At 39.4% G+C, this 13,876-nt stretch overlaps 1 protein-coding gene across 1 annotated transcript in view; it reads right to left on the bottom strand.

Annotated features, from left to right (window-relative positions):
* Positions 1 to 13,876, bottom strand: part of dmrt1 (doublesex and mab-3 related transcription factor 1) — a 188,106-nt gene that overhangs the window by 67,151 nt on the left and 107,079 nt on the right. The window lies entirely within an intron of this gene.

Genomic DNA, 13,876 nt, shown 5'->3' with positions numbered 1-13,876 from the left:
GCCTCAAATTTTTCTACTCCATGTGTTTTAAAGTGCTGCTGGGGACATTTAAGGGAGACAACAAAAGATACTGAACAAAAGACTTGATGCTGAGAAAAAATGTAAAGCTAAAATTGCTGTTATCCATTTAATTTGCACATTGTAATGAGCGCTGTCACAGTAAAGACAGACAGACAACTTCAGCTACTGGCTCTACATATTTAAGAAGTGCCTATGTCTGCAACACTATCTTTCTGTCATTTTAACTATTGCATCACTATATGACACAACAACAGCAAATAAGGTTTTGATAAGCACTGTCATCTATGGATATAAAATGTGGTAAAACTATGGGCTTATTTTGGTCATGGCATGTTTGCATTTCCAATTAGGCAGTAATGTTACTTTTATTTAGTTATTCGTTTAGACCTGCAGTCAGAAGGTGGATGCTGTGCAGATTTGTTGATTCTGGTTTTGAGTAGTGAAATCTACATCTCCTATGGCTTTTCATTATCAGCTCTCTTAAAAGCAATCGTTTTGATGAAGTGTGACACAATGTTTATTTCAAAAGCATATTTTCACAAGCATAGCTGTTAATTCTTTCAAACTTACATTGATTCCTACACTATTGTCATAACACTAAACAACAGAGAACACACACAACACCTGCAACAACATATCATTCACGTTTAGCACACTCATCCATTGTTGTCGTTGAATGGTAGTGTATAATCTGATTCTACAGAAAGGTTTTTCCCTTCATCAGGTTGTTTATTTTTAAAACAGATTATGTTTATTTTTTAAACGTGCAATGTGCTCTCTGCATATGTGACTCACATTTATATGCATAAAAGGGTTCTGTTGTAGGAGACTTTTTAACTGTAAATGATTCATCATAAACAGAAGCTTGTTTTCTGTCAGATCAGGTTAACAAGAGTACCTCTGATCTTTGCAGATCAAATTCACTGCCCCTGCTTTGAGCACTGCCTTCACACACACAAACCTACTGACAAATAAGTAGTTTCCTTGATTTCAAGTTTTGAAGACAATTGTGTTATCAAAGGTCAGATCACATAAGGTACATGGCATGTCTTTGCACTGTGCATCAATAACCAATATGATCTGACAAACATGAATAATAAATGTATGAGTATTCTGAGTTAACAAAAAAATAACATTAGAAGTAAACAAAATTATGATCTAGCATAACTGCTGCACATACTGTACATACAATTTCATTAGGGTTGGACAATAAGTACTTAAACTGATATTCTGATTATCTTGATCCAAAATGCTATATTCAATATTTCTCTGTATGTTCTCAAAACACCTTAATGATTTAAGATCCGCACCAAATAAACAAATTCTATGCAGAGTCCAAAACCAGGTATATTTTCTCACATTAATAATAAATATTAGCAAAGGGAACAGTTTAGTTTAAAATTTTCAAATATAGCTCTGCCTCACAGAAGGCATTTTTCCAACCATTTATCTGTACCTATTTTTGAGTTTTCATTGGCTGTATTATGTTCTACACCTGGGCCGCATTGCAGGCATCTGTAACTGCCATTCAGTAATCATGGCCCTCTCTCTCTCTCTTCCCATTTGACTGTTTTATATAAGGAAAGACAAATCTGATCATAAATCACAGATCATAACACGTGTATATGTGTATATTAAAATGTTGTTTTATGATTTACATCATTTGTAGTGGTCCCAAATTATGTCGCTTTTTAGTGTATTTTATTATCCTATTACTAACTTCTGCACACAAAGTACTTTGGTTGTATATTTGACTTCATACAATAATCTAAACAGATTCAGAGAACAATGGTGCAACAATTTTATAAACCTTCAAAAAGGTTGAGAATTTGAGAAAAGCATGCTATGCATGGGTCCATGCCAGATTCCTAGGCTGAAGCTGACATTAGTGGCACTGTCAGTTTCTAATGCAGGTGTAGGGTCAGTAATATCCACTCTTTGACAACCTCTTTTAGCACCTGAGATATGACAGACAGACAGATACTTTATTAATCTTAAGGGGAAATTCACATACTCCAGCAGCAGCATACTGATAAAGACACTATTAAATTAAAGAGTGATAACAATGCAGGTATACAGACATACAATATCTTTGTATAATGTTAATGTTTACCCCCCCGGAGTGGAATTGAAGAGTCGCATAGTGTGGGGGAGGTACGATCTCCTCAGTCTGTCAGTGGAGCAGGACAGCGACAGCAGTCTGTCGCTGAAGCTGCTCCTCTGTCTGGAGATGATATTGTTTAGTGGATGCAGTGGATTCTCCCTGATTGACAGGAGCCTACTCAGTGCCCGTCGCTCTGCCAAACTGTCCAGCTCCATGCCTACAATAGAGCCTGCCTTCCTCACCAGTTTGTCCAGGCGTGAGGCGTCACTCTTCTTTATGCTGCCTCCCCAGCACACCACCACGTAGAAGAGGGCACTTGCCACAACCGTCTGGTAAAACATCTGCAGCATCTTATTGCAGATGTTGAAGGACGCCAGCCCTTCTAAGGAAGTATAGTCGGCTCTGTCCTTTCTTACACAGAGCATCAGTATTGGCAGTCCAGTCCAATTTATCATCCAGTTGCACTTCCAGGTATTTATAGGTCTGCACCCTCTGCACACAGTCACCTCTGATGATCACAGGGTCCATGAGGGGCCTGGGCCTCCTAAAATGCACCACCAGCTCCTTGGTTTTGCTGGTGTTCAGTTGTAGGTGGTTTGAGTCGCACCATTTAACAAAGGCCTTGATTAGGTTCCTGTACTCCTCCCTCCTCCTGCCCACTCCTGATGCAGCCCACGATAGCAGTGTCATCAGCGAACTTTTGCACGTGGCAGGACTCCGAGTTGTATTGGAAGTCCGATGTATATAGGCTGAACAGGGCCAGAGAAAGTACAGTCCCCTGCGGCGCTCCTGTGTTGCTGACCACAATGTCAGACCTGCAGTTCCCGAGACGCACATTCTGAGGTCTGTCTTTAAGATAGTCCACGATCCATGCCACCAGATATGAATCTACTCCCATCTCTGTCAACTTGTCCCTGAGGAGCAGAGTTTGGATGGTGTTGAAGGCGCTAGAGAAGTCCAGAAACATAATTCTTACAGCACCACTGTCTCTGTCCAAGTGGGAGAGGGATCGGTGTAGCATATAGATGATGGCATCCTCCGCTCCCACCTTCTATGCGAACTGCAGAGAGTCGAGGGCGTGGCAGACCTGTGGCCTCATGTGGTGAAGCAGCAGCCGCTCCGTGGTCTTCATCACATGTGACATCAGAGCGACAGGCCGGAAGTCATTCAACTCACCTGGACGTGATACCTTTAGGACTGGGGTGATGCAAGATGTTTTCCAAAGCCTCGGGACTCTCCCCTGTTCCAGGCTCAGGTTGAAGATGCTCTGTAGAGGACTCCCCAGCTCCAATGCACAGGCCTTCAGCAGTTGTGGCGATACTCCATCTGGACCCACTGCTTTGCTGGCACAAAGTCTCCTCAGCTCTCTGCTTACCTGGGCTGCTGTAATTGTAGGTTGGGGTAAACTCTCACCTATGCTGGTATCAGCAGAAGGATGGGTGGAAGCTGCAGTACTCCAAGGTGAGAGTGGGTTAGGGTGGTCAAACCTGTAAAAAAAGTTGTTCATCTGGTTTGCTCTCTCCACGTCTCTCTCGATGGTGGCACCCCGCTATGAGCTGCAGCCAGTGATGATCTTCATCCCAACCCACACTTCCTTCATACTATTATGAAGTCCTCGATCACGGGGGTTGCGTTCCAGAACCCCCTGCGAAAGTTGAAAATCCGTGAAGTAGAAACCATATGTTTATATGGTTATTTTTATATTGTCATGCTTGGGTCACAGATTTGCACAGAAACATAGGAGGTTGTAGAGAGACAGGAACTTTATTCAAACACTGCAAACAAACATTTGTCTCTTTTTCAAAAGTTTAAACGTGCTCCATGACAAGACAGAGATGACAGTTCCGTCTCACAATTAAAAGAATGCAAACATATCTTCCTCTTCAAAGGAGTGCGTGACAGGAGCAGAGAATGTCAGAGAGAGAGCGAGAGAGAGAAAGAAAAGCAAACAATCAAAAATCAATAGGTGCTGTTCGAGCTTTTAAGTATGCGAAGCACCTTGCGGGAAGCATGTCACTTGACAAAGCAGCTGCAAGGAAGCCCAGCAAGGAAGGGAGCAATGTGAAGGTAGTCTTTCTGCATTTTTTAGACGAGCGTCTGTATCCTCTAGCAGTGTGAACAGTCCCCCTGCTCACACCCCCTCTGTCAGGAGCAGAGAATGTCAGAGCGAGAGAGAGAGAAAAGCAAACAATCAAAAATCAATAGGTGCTGTTTGAGTTTTTAAGTATGTGAAGCACCGTGCGGGAAGCATATCGCGCAACAAAGCAACCACAAGTACGCCCAGCAAGGAAGGCAGCAATGTGAAGGTAGTCTTTCAGCGTTTTTTAATGAGCGGCCATATCCTCTAGGGGTGCGAACAGCCCCTGTGCTCACAATATATTTGAGGAGTTTTATTTAATACGTAATACGTGCTCTGATTTGGTAGCTTCTCAGCCATCTGCCATTAGCGTCCCTTGTATGAAATCAACTGGGCAAACCAACTGAGGAAGCACGTACCAGAAATTAAAAGACCCATTGTCCACTGAAACCCACGAACCAGCGAAAAATCCGCGATATATATTTAAATATACTTACAAGTAAAATCCGAGATAGAATGAAGCCGTGAAAGTCGAAGCACGATATAGCGAGGGATTACTGTATTCTGCAACTTGTGCTCCAGCTTTCTCCTGTACTGCTCCTTCGCCGCCCTGAGCTGGACTTGGAGTTCCTTCTGCACGCGCTTGAGCTCATGCTGATCACCACCTTTAAAAGCCCTTTTTTTCTGGTTCAAAAGGCCCTTGATGTCACTTGTAATCCATGGCTTGTTGTTAGCATTGCAGCGTACTGTTCTTACTGGAACTACAATGTCCATACAGAAGTTGATATAGTCAGTAGTGCAGTCAACAACCTCCTCAATGTTCTCACTATATGATCCCTGCAGGATATCCCAGTCCGTAGTTCCAAAGCAGTCTCTCAGAGCCTGCTCTGCCTCAGGGGACCTCTTCCTGAATGAGCGTGTGGTTGTAGGTAGCTCCCTCACTCTTGGTTTGTAGTGAGGCTGAAGCAGAACCAGGTTATGATCTGCTTTCCCAAGCGCAGGCAGCGGGGTGGAGCTGTAAGCATCTTTAACGTTTGCATACAGTAGGTCAATAGTCCTATTTCCCCGGGTGTTACAATCCACATACTGGTAGAAGGCAGGTAATGTTTTGTCCAGCGTTACATGGTTGAAGTCTCCAGCGATTAGCACAAGCACCTCGGGGTGCTGTGTTTGTAATTTAGCAACTGCGGAATGGATGACGTCACCCGCTATCTCCACGTTCGCTCGAGGAAGGATGTAAACAATAACAACAATGACATGTCCAAACTCTCTGGGCAAGTAATAGGGTTGCAGACTTACGGACAACAGTTCGATGTCCCTGCAGCAAGTGGAGATTTTAACATTAACATGTCCAGAGTTGCACCATCTTGTATTGACATAGAGTGCGAGTCCTCCTTCTTTGTGCTTCCCGCAGGTACTTGCATCTCTGTCTGCTCTAACTGTGCTAAACCCAGGTAGCTCCACGTTAGCATCTGGGATGTTAGTTGTTAGCCACGTTTCACTAAAACACAACAAACTGCATTCTCTGTAGGTCCTGACATTTTTTACCAGCGCAGCCAGTTCGTTGATTTTATTTGGTAGTGAGTTCACATTTCCCAGGATCACAGAAGGCACCAAAGGTTTGTAGCTCCACTTTCTCACTAAACGCTTGGCTTTCTTCTTAGCATCGGCTCTGCTGCCGCGATACCGCCTTCTTGCCTCGTCAGGTAAATAGGGAACCACACCAGCGCGGGCATTTGTTCTCAGCTCTTGAAGTTGTCTACTTGAATAGACGAGTCTCGGTGTGTAAAAATCCATGTCCGTAGTAAAAAGTGTCCAGGGAATGAGTCCACATAAAAGAAAGTGGTAGGAGTGAACAGTGAAATAGAGATAAAGGTAGAAAAATAAAGTCATACACAGAGCTGCTGGAATGGCTGCCACTCACGACGGCGCCTGATAGGAAGTCGATATGTTCAACCATGTGTATGATTCTGCCATTAAATATGTCTGCAGAACATACAACTCTAACTCCCCGTTACTGCTAATTAAAGAGACAGGTAAAATGTCAGGTAAATGGATGTTGCTACATTTACAGCAAGGAAACCTTGGCAAAGATCGTCACATCACTCACAAAATATTTGACCACAGATTCCATAATTGCTTTCGACACAGCACAATTCTTTGGCAGCTTTGTTTAATATATTGTTTTTGGTGTTGATGTAGATGTGTTACTACTTTGTGCACTAACAGCTTTCTCAGTAATCTGATTAGCATTTAGATCATTTATTTTGAAGGAAGGATGATGTCATTTTGAAACAATTTTATTGTTTACCTCTTGTATAGCAATTCCACCTTCCATACATTGCATACTGTATGCGTTTCGTCTTTGGTAAGCATAAATTGCTTCCGAACAGGCGAGGTAAGCAAAGTTCAATGAGAAAATAATTTTTTTTTTTAAAACAGGTATACACCATTGTGTGTTGAATTCAGATCCCTGCATGCATACTGTGAGTTCTTGTGTGAATTAGGAAATCTTTGTAAATTACATAGTTGATTCACTACAAAGAAATTAGAATAACATGAATCACCAGATTACCAATTAGCAAAGCATCACTAAAAGAAATCAACAAATATTAAAGGAATACCATCTACGAGATAGTACCCTACAGTAAATATCACTTTGCTTTCTTGAAAAGAACTATGTGTCTTCTTTACAATCCCACTGTAATGTAGATTTAACACTAGAATCCCTGAAGCCTACAAAAAAGTCATAATGCCCGGCCACCTTACATTCCCTCGCACTTCCTCATCTGCATCTTTGTTTTGCAATTGTATAAGGTAAGTAATATATCTCTATTTGGAACATAAGCATTTCATGTGTGTTCTGTGTCTACAACGATCTGTGGAAATGTAGGATGACAAGAAATGTGAGGCAAGAAATGCTGAACACATAACTTAAACAGAAAATATTTTCATGTTATAGTACTAATGACAAAATGTAGACATGAAGTGCGTAATGTGTGAAGACTGAAGTCCAAATATGAAACAATCACAAAAGGTACAAGTACAACAATACAAGTGTGCTTTTATTTAAGAATATAACCAAAGAAAAATAAATTGGGTCAGGGTATATTGCTGATATGTCCGCTTAGCTGGTGCAGAGGTAAGAACTGCTGCCTCATAATCAAGAGGTTGCGGGTTTGATTCTGGGTCCTTCCTGCATTTGCCATTTTGAGTAGTGAGCTGCTCTTACTGTTACTATTATAGAATAAAAACATTTGATTTGAGTCTGTGACAGCCGGTGTAAATTTATGGTACTTTTAAAGTTTTTTTTTTTAATTATTCAGTTTTATTCTCTCAGTCACGTTCATACTTCCCCCTGATCTGACACTAAAAGATGTACTGGTAGTATAACAGAGGTGAACTCAGATGAAGATGAGGGTTCTACATCGGAGAAAGAGAACAGAAACCCTCCCCACAAGAAACATCCAGTCACACATAAGAACAACACAGTTGCATCAGCCACAAAGGCGAAAGATGGCACCATTTGGATGCAGCAAAAGGTTGGGCATCATCCTGCCAGTGAATCTGCCACACACATCTCCTTCAATGAAACAGCTGGGCCTACAGAGCTCACCAAGGTATTGTGCAAAGTTCTGTTTGTGATTATGTTTTTTGATGATCTTAATATAAAAAACATTTATGTTACTTATATAAAAGCCACATCGAATGTTGTTTACCTATATTTGTTTACTTAAATACAGCATAAAGTCACAAGTAGACTGCAGAGCTTCCTGTGTTTGATCAACATAGGCATGCTATATAGTTATAGTCACGTAAAAACATAGAAAAAGTGTTAGTATTATATAATATTTGTTGCAATAAGTTGCTATAGGTAAAATTGCATTTAGTTACATTTAATTATGATAATGATTGCAGAAAATAAAAAAAATTCATAAAATGAAATGTATTACCAGGAACACGATGGGGATGTAGCAGCTTATTGCTCCCATTACATCTTTATATTTAAACGGCATGTTCAATGTTTACACGATATTATTAAACTGATGATGTATTAATTAAAATAAAATTAATAATAGGTATTGAAAGAATATGTGTTATATTGAATACAGTTTTTTAAATATTGTATACACATTTATATTTCCATGATACAAAAAATTCAGATGGTTGTTTTAAATAAAATACTACTTCTGGTTGAGTGATTTTTCTCAAATTTTATATCTGTTTGCTTTTTATCATTATAAGTATCTATACAAAATTTGAATCATCTACCTGCAATTATAACCATTGTTTACTAGATAATTTGTGATAGTATTCAGTTAAAGTACCACTTCCGGTTGCCAGATGTGGCCCAAAAGTTGATAGGATTCCTTATTTTTGATATAAAGCAGGTGTACAAAATCTCATTGACCTAGGTCAAAAGTGGTATTTTCGGACTCAGGAAGGTCTAAAACTTCAACATTCATCAAAATCTCGAGGTTGAATTTTTTCACAATTCCTATACTTTCTCTATACATGGTATTTTTGGACTCTGGAAGGTCTAAAATGTCAAGATTCATCAAAATCTCGAGGTTGAATTTTTTCATGATTCCTATACTTTGTATGTATGTGAGAAAGTAAAAAATCAAAATAGATCCTCACAATAACTAGAATTCTAAGCCCTAATTATGTCATAGATCGAATTAATCCCTAAACTAGGACATTTTTCTTATGGTGCTGCTACCTTAAATGGAAGCTATGTGATGACATGACAAGGTAAGTGAGCATCTGACTAGCAAGAAGATCAGTGCTAGAAAAATCACGGTGCGTTCCACAAAATAACATAAACAAGTTAGAAAATGTACTCATGGTATAACATTCAGGTGCATTCAAGGGTATATGCAGGCACCAAAGCCCTCAACAGACAGAGTTCAGTAGGTAGGTTCTACAGCCTTCTCAATCCATTTCAGGATTGTGGGACCAAACGCTACCTCCCCAGAACTGGGTAAATTGGCCTGGACAGGACTCTAGTCCATCACAAAGACAACTCTCACACACAAGCAAATGCACCATATACACACTTAGTGACAATTTGAAATTGTCAATTAACATAACCAAAATAAATAAAAATAAAAACCTTTGTAATTAATTCCCTCTTTGCTTGAGAATGTCCAGCTGTAGTAATTTTCATGAGATGGGATTTGCAAGCTATTCAGTAATGACAAATGTTTAAAGGGAAACTTTATTACAAGTGACCACTATGGATATTAGGTGAATGTGGCAATCTGATGGTAAATTATAGGGTGACCAGATTTTTAAAGTCCCCAAATGGGACACTTGTGTAGCACATATGCCCACACATAAAGCCCATCCTCATTCATATAATGCCTGGTTTATGATATCATTAATAATGAGGGTTCAGGTAACAAGCAATTAAAAAAAAACAAAACAAGGGATCCACATAGGATTCCACACTGTGCTTTATGTGAACACAAATAAACGGCAGTACTGTATGATTTCTTTGCTTTTAGGTCAAATTTAACACAAGTTCTTAGTTAAGCTTTCACCATCATAGTTTTGATATACATATTGTGATGGATGGCGTGCATGGGAAGGCGACCCAGCCAGGAGGGGGAAAGGTTCCTTACTTGGTTGGAAAGCCAGCCCTTCAGAGGTACCAGAAGAAAGGTAGGATGTTCCCTGCCTTAGCCAGAAAATTAGCAGAAGATGCCAGTCTGGAAGAGGGTATGATGGTGTCCTAGCACAGGGGTAGGCAACGTCGGTCCTGGTGAGCCGCAGTGGCTACAGGTTTTCATTCCAACCCAATTGCTTAATTAGAAACCAATCATTGCCAATCTCAGACCTTATTTAATTTTATGGCTTGTTAGTCTGTGCAATGTAAGGCTTTTATATCGTAGATTTTTTTCCTTTCCAAGGATATCATCCAAATGATTTGAAGCCTAAAACAGATCATTTTCAGTCTGTCACATTTTTCTATTAAGTGTTTTATTAAATCAAACCGTGCATGATGAACACACACAGATGTAATTGGAAAAAAGCTAGCTGGAGAACTGCTGGTTGCTTTGTCTTTTACATCTTATTGCTAATAAGGAGCAATTAAAACACTGAATGCAGCAGTTTAAGATTGAAATAAGCAATTAAGGTTGGAGAACCTTAACAAGCGAGACCACTAAAATGAAGCATCAAAATGTCACTTAAGCAATATGTGCTTCATCAGCAATAATTGAGTTCTCGTTAAGGAACTGGGTTGGAACAAAAACCTGCACATACTGCGGCTCACCAGGACCGACGTTGCCTACCCCTGTCCTACCAGGGTTGGACCGAGGAACAATACCCGGTCAGAAGGCCAGTGTGATGGAAGAATAGGGGGGAACCACTATTCAGGGCTACATGCTTCCCCTGACACATAAGGAGGCAGTATCCCAGAGCAGCTCTACCAGTATGGACACTATCAAGGCTTGCTGAGATCTGTAGTCCCATGGGGCACCCTTGCTGGGTTCCGGGGTTGCCACCAGAGTGTGCTGTGGTGATTCGTGATCTCTACTTTTATGACTTCTGTTTGACCTGGAAGTACTTACAACGGGCTATGTCCTAGTGCTGGATGTACTCTTGGGTCTAAGATAAAAGAAGATGCTCAACCTCTTCCAGGTGAGTTGGAGTCAGGTAGAAGAAGGACAATACTCACCTGGAGGTGTGGAAAAAGAAAGAAAATGGGAAAAGAGAGTTGTACTTGGGTTTATTATTAAGAAGAAGCCTATTGAAAGGTATTTCATTATAACAAACATTATATTTGCACCCAAGGTGTATATTTGTTTATGGTTTATATAGTGAAGATGTTTGATTAGATGGGCAACCTGTGAAAACATTTTGATATTCTGTAATTATTTATCGGGATGCATTGTGTGAAGTAAGGACTGTCCCTGTTAACTGGATGTCTGGTCATCCTAGTAAATTATAGTTGACAGTGAAATAGTAAATCATTGTAATCTGTAGATAATGGACATGTGAGCTTGGTTTGGTGTAAGGAAAATAATACTGACCACATGTTTATTTGCTCTGTGCACAATGGTGCAAGCCACAGAGTACTTCATTTATATGCAGATAACACTTTTTTTCGTTGCTTGTTTTTTATTTAACTTACCTGCTACTAATAAAAACATTGGGAGAAGGAAGATGTGTGCAGAAGTGTCAGTGCACACAAAATAGAGTTGATGAAAAGACGACTGCAGTCCTCTGCACACAAATAGCCAGTGAGTGACTTCCTACTCTAGGTAGGTTTTTCTCAATTTGTATTGGGGATCTGTTTGTCAGCAGCAGTGACTATCGGAGGTGAAAAAGAGGACAATATACAAGTTGGTGTAACCGCTGTCAAGATAAAACTGAAACAGTGAACTAAGTTGCACAGAACGTTTATCTGTTTTAAGTTAGATGAGTCTGCAAATATGCCAACATTTTTCAAAGGGAGATTCTGAAATTTTAAAACTGTGTACAGCACAATATGTTCAAGATATTTCAACGAAGTGTGCCACATTTTAACAAAATTAGTCTATGGGGGCTGAGTTGTTCCATCCAGATAGACATGACTTTCAGACCCTTTTCCTACAGATTTCCTTTTACTTTATATATCCACCACGGCTTTGGCATCCCTCACTTTCTCTTCCCTTGTACTTCCATTTACATCAACCTTTTGCCCACATATTCATTGTCTCTCCTCATCACATGTCCATACTACTTCAACCTACTTCCCGTACTTTCTTTGACATCTCTCCCGCTTTTCTTGTACTTCTGATTGTTTCATTTATTCTGTTCTTTTTTTGTAACTCCACACATCCATCTCCACATTCTCATTTCTGCCACATCTACCTTCTTCTCCTTCATTCCTTTTATTATCAATGTCTTTAGTTCCATACATCACTGCTGGTCTTACCACTGTCTTAACATTCACTTTAATTCTTTAATCACATACTTCTGATAACCTCTTCCAATTTCTCCATCCACACTGCACTCTATGCGTTTTCACTGCATCTAATTTTCCATCTTGGTCTACCATTGATCTTAAATATTTAAATTTATCCATTCTTTCCAATAGCTCTCCCTGCAGGCTAACTTCTTAATCCTGATTGTCATTAAACCTCATATATTCTGTCTTCTTCCTATTTATCTTTAATCCTGTATCTTCCAAAGTCCTTCTCTATTCTCTCAACTTCCTTTATATCTGGTGCTACACAACACACACTAAAAAGTTTCACAATCTAAAAATAAATATTTTTATTTGAGTGACATTACACATGCAAAGTATCATGACATCTATAGTCTCTCACCCCATCATAGCAACGCATAATAATCTATTGCAGTAAACAAAAGGCCACTGTAAAAACAGAAGGAAATTAAAATAAATATTAAATTAATCCATCCATCCATCCATTATCCAACCCGCTATATCCTAACAGAGGGTCACGGGGGTCTGCTGGAGCCAATCCTAGCCAACACAGGGCACAAAGCAGGAACAAATCCCTGGACAGGGCACCAGCCCACCGCAGTATTAAATTAATGCAAAATAAAAAAATAAGTTAAAGGATAAGTTTGATATTTTTCAAGTGGACATTTATTTCTTCACAAACATGGTGCTTATGCATTTGCCCACACAAAATTGCATTCTAAAGTTAACCATCTTCTATAAATTTTTAAAAAATAGCTTGCTAACATTAGAATGTCACTTTACAAAAGAGGTTAATGAGGCATGGGGTATCACTGGAAAATAAGTTATTCTGACTTCATGGTTCAAGTCATGTTTCTGGCATCTTCCAGTCCTTTTATACTTTTGGAACTGCTGATTTTCATTGACAGTGCAGAAATGCACGTCTAAATTGTAAACCTCATTCGATGGTTTACCCAATGTAAAATATAACTAACCAGCAAGACCTCCTCCTCTAAATGCCACTTTTTGTACTTACTTACTAAAGCAGCTATTCATCTTTGTATTTTTCTAAGCACCTTTGAACAGACCCTTCTTGTAAAAGTCTATTCTTGTCTTCCAAGAAGCAACACTTGTTTTCAGAAAAAATTCTAAAGAAGCAACCCACTTTACAGTTTTTGTCCAGCAACTTAGAGGTGACAGCCAGTCAGTTAGCAGTTTTTCAATTTGACTTTGAGACTTTTTGTGAACACGTGAATCTATGAAAGTCATCCATGCAGTTATCTCCATTTATCAATCCAAAATATTTTCCAATATATGGCATCTACTATTGCTGTACTTATAATCCTTGTCACTTCTTGAATGCTTTATTTTCCTACAGATAATAAGGATTTAAAAAAAAAAAAATAAGAGTAAAATATGTTACAAAGTTGACACACCAGGTTGATTACAAATGCAAAAAGAGTGAAGAGGAAAGCATGTTACTACTACCACAAAAATGTGTAACCATGTTATTTTGTGTTAACACAGGCTTAGGTCATTATGCCCCATATCATTTAGTCACTTCATAGCATTTTTTTTTTTTGCTTTAGAAAAAAAGTTATTACATGAACTGTAACGGCCCCTTCCAAAAGAGAAAGCCTGTTACAAGAAATATCTCAGCAATCTAAAGGTAAAATAGAGACTTTTACACAAAATTCTTAAGGCCTAGGTCATTAAATTGCAAAGTAAATCATTTCAGTTTTTATATAGGAGCATT

Source organism: Erpetoichthys calabaricus, chromosome 7, assembly GCF_900747795.2.
Source record: "Erpetoichthys calabaricus chromosome 7, fErpCal1.3, whole genome shotgun sequence".
NCBI classification, from domain to species: Eukaryota; Metazoa; Chordata; class Cladistia; order Polypteriformes; family Polypteridae; genus Erpetoichthys; species Erpetoichthys calabaricus.
This window is presented reverse-complemented; position numbering and strand designations above follow the sequence as displayed.